Source organism: Hylobates moloch, unplaced genomic scaffold (assembly GCF_009828535.3).
Source record: "Hylobates moloch isolate HMO894 unplaced genomic scaffold, HMol_V3 SCAFFOLD_6984, whole genome shotgun sequence".
NCBI classification, from domain to species: Eukaryota; Metazoa; Chordata; class Mammalia; order Primates; family Hylobatidae; genus Hylobates; species Hylobates moloch.
In genome coordinates, this window is record NW_026659259.1 from 1 (window position 1) to 3,611 (window position 3,611).

General features: G+C 67.3%; 1 pseudogene; it reads left to right on the forward strand.

The window, feature by feature from the left end:
• Positions 1-2,265: 2,265 nt before the first annotated feature.
• LOC116465348 (double homeobox protein 4-like protein 4) lies at positions 2,266-3,445 on the forward strand (annotated as a pseudogene).
• Positions 3,446-3,611: the final 166 nt, after the last annotated feature.

Here is a 3,611-nt window from a genome sequence, read left to right on the forward strand (position 1 = left end):
GGGCAGTCCGTGGTGGGGCTGGGGCCAGGGGCCCCAGGTGGCCGGGGTGGCGTGGGAACCCCGAGCCGGGGCATATCCATCTGCCCAGCCCGCGCCGCCGGAGAGCTCCGTACGACCGGAGCAGATGCAAGCCATCCGGGCGCCCTCCCCACCACCTCAGGAGCCCAGGCGCTGGTCTGCACTCCCCACCGTCCTGCTGCTGGATGAGCTCCTGGCGTGCCCAGGGTTTCTGCAGCAGGCGCAACCTTTCCTAGAAACCGAGGCCCCGCGGGAGCTGAAGGACTTGGAAGAGCCCGCCTGGCTGGAACTACCCCTCAGTGAGGAAGAATACCGGGCTCTGCTGGAGGAGATTTAGGACGCGGGGTGGGGACGGGGTCGGGGCAGGGCGGTGGCCTCTCTTTCAAGGGGAACGCCGGGCTGGGCAAGGTGGTGCCTGTCTTCCCTGGGGGCGGACCCGCCCGTGATTGCTGCCTTCTAGGTCTGGGCCCGGTGAGAGACTCCGCACAATGGAGAACTGCCATTCTTTCCTGGGCATCCCGGGGATACCGGAGCCGGTACCGGCCCAGCTACCAGCAGGTTGGCCGTCCACCGAGCACGCGCAGGTTTGCGGGCAGCCGCCTGGCCTCCTCTGGGAGCAGCCCGGGAAGAACCCCCTTGCCTTACCGCCACCCCACCACCGCCTGACCACCAGCTACACCCCGCCCCCACCCCGGCAATATGCATCCTCCCCCGGGCTGGGTGGAGACCCCCGTCCCGCGAAACACCGGGCCCGGGCAGCGTCCAGGCCTTCTCTCCCTCCCGGGGCTCGCCCCCTCTGCGCCTCCGCTCCACCGTCGCTCAACCACCTGTGCCTCTGCAGCCTCCCAGCTGCCACCATGGAGCGCCTGGCGGCTAAACGCAGACCAGAGTCCCCAGGCACACCGGGAATGCTGACCATTCCAGGCCGGAGGGAAGGCAGGTACAGATGGAGACGGGAACGGGAGACCTAGAGGGACGGAAGGATGGGCGGAGGGACGTTGGAAGGGAGGGAGGGAGGGACGGACGGAGAGAGGGAGGCAGTGAGGAACGGAGGGAATGACAACAGAGCGACCGAGGGACAGAGGGAGGGCAGGAGGGTGAACGGGACAGAGGGAGGAAGGCAGAGAGAAAAAGCGGTCTCGGGCCTCCTGGAGAAACAGGACCCCCGTGCTGCGGGAAAACGACAAGCGCCCGGCGCGGGCTGAGGGCTGGGCCCACCGTCGACCGCCGCTGCGGCGGCCGGCGGGCGGGGCACCCGTTCGCCCCGGTTCGGTCGCGCAAGGAACGGGCGGTTTCCTCGAAGAGAAAAGACGGGGACTCTCTCGGGTTGCCGTCGTGATTTCACCCTTGTCGTTTGCAGCCCACACATCCCCAGGCCAGGCCGAGCCCTGCAGCGGAGCACCAGGCTGACAGCCCCGACCACAGAGGAGCCACACTCAGGACGACTGAAGCGTGATTTCGGATTCCATGTCGCTCGGCCCTCTGCAAGGGGCCAGTCGCTCACGTCTCTCTGGCCCCCCGAAAGGCTGACCATGTTGACTGTTTGCTTCCGGAGCCCTGCGGGCACCCAGACACCTCCAGGGAAGGGTGGAAGACCAGCATCCTGTTTTCGCCCTCCTTGCCAGCCTCCAAACCGGCCAAAGTGCAGACTCCCAACGTTGCGGGACACGGGAATCCATCGTCAGGCCACCACGCCGGGGACATATCTCGTCTCTGGGGTTTCGCTCTGGTCTTCGACCTGGAAATGAACGGGACCCACACACCTGCGTGTGTGAGACTGTTGCGGCAACGGCGACGCCCAAAGCCATTGGGTGTCTTCACGGAGAGGGTGCCTGGAAAACTCAAGACTCTCCTGGAGGTTCGGTTCCACAATCCACTACACCCTTCCAGGCTGGTTTCTCCCTGCCTAAGACGCCTGGGAGCACAGGGAGCTGCTTCCAGTACCCGCGAGATTCCTGCAGAGGTCCGGAGAGCCAGCCACCGCCCGAATACCACGCCCCTCAACCCTTCCCCTTCTCCCCCTTCCGCTTCGTCTCTCTGATCTCCGGCCCCACGCCCCCCACCCCCACCCCCCCACGCCCCAGGCCTCAGTGCCCTGGAGCCCCTCGGAGGGCGAGGGCGGGCTGTCCCAGGGCTCAGCGGCAGGAAAGAAGAGGTGGAGCCTGGATGCCTGTGGGGCCTCATAAGGGCCGCTGGCTGTCTGCGCCGGCCTCAGGGCTGGACCTGAACGCAGTGCGCAGGCCGGCTGAGGAGCAGGGGAGCCCTCCGGTCTCTCTCTGCCAGGGTCCTTCTGTGAAATTCTGGCCGGGGCTCCCCGCGATGGCTCTCCAGACACCTTTGGACAGCACCCTCCCCGCGGAAGCTCGAGGCCAAGGATGGCGCAGGAGACTCGTCTGGACCCCGAGCCAAAGCGAGGTCCTGCTAGCCTGCTTTGAGCGGAACCCATACCCGGGCATCGCCACCATAGAACGGCTGGCCCAGGCAATCGGCGTTCCGGAGCCCAGGGTCCAGATTTGGTTTCAGAATCAGAGGTCATGCCAGCTGAGGCAGCACCCGCGGGAATCTCGGCCCTGGCCGGGGAGACGCAGCCCGCGAGAAGGCAGGCGAAAGCATACCCCCGTCACCCCAACCCAGACTGCCCTGCTGGTCCGAGACTTTGAGAAGGATCGCTTTCCTGGCATCGCCACCAGGGAAGGACTGGCCAGAGAGACGGGCCTCCCGGAGTCCAGGATTCACATCTGGTTTCAGAACCGAAGGGCCAGGCACCCGGTACAGAGTGGCAGGGCGCCGGCGCACACAGGCGGCCTGTGCAACGCGGCCCCCGGCGGGTGTCACCCTGCTCCCTGGTCGGTCGCCCCGGCAGGCGGGGATTTCCCTACACCACCCTGGCTCCCCCGGAAGGGGCACTCTCCCACCCTCAGTCGCCTCGGTGGCCTCCGCAATCCCCGACTAATTTCCCGGAGGACCGGGACCCACAGCACGACGGCCTGCCGGGCCCTGGCGCGGTGGGACAGCCAGGCCCCGCTCAAGCTGTGCCACAGGGCCGAGCTGTGCTTGCGCCACCCACGACCCAGGCAGTCCGTGGTCGGGCTGGGGACAGGGTCCCCAGGTGGCCGGGGCGGCGTGGGAACCCCGAGACGGGGCACCTCCACCTGCCCAGCCAGCGGCCCCGGAGCGCTCTGGGTGGCAGGAGCAGATGCAAGCCGTCCGGGTGCCCTCCCCAACGCCCCAGGAGCCCGGGCGCTGGTCTGCACTCCCCACCGGACTGCTGCTGGATGAGCTCCTGGCGTGCCCAGAGTTTCTGCAGCAGGCGCAACCTTTCTTAGAAACCGAGGCCCCGCGGGAGCTGAAGGACTTGGAAGAGCCCGCCTGGCTGGAACCACCCCTCAGTGAGGAAGAATACCGGGCTCTGCTGGAGGAGCTTTAGGTCGCGGGGTGGGGACGGGGTCGGGGCAGGGCGGTGGCCTCTCTTTCACGGGGAACACCGGGCTGGTCAAGGTGGTGCCTGTCTTCCCTGGGGGCGGACCAGCCTGTGATTCCTGCCTTCTAGGTCTGGGCCCGGTGAGAGACTCCGCACAACGGAGAACTGCCAT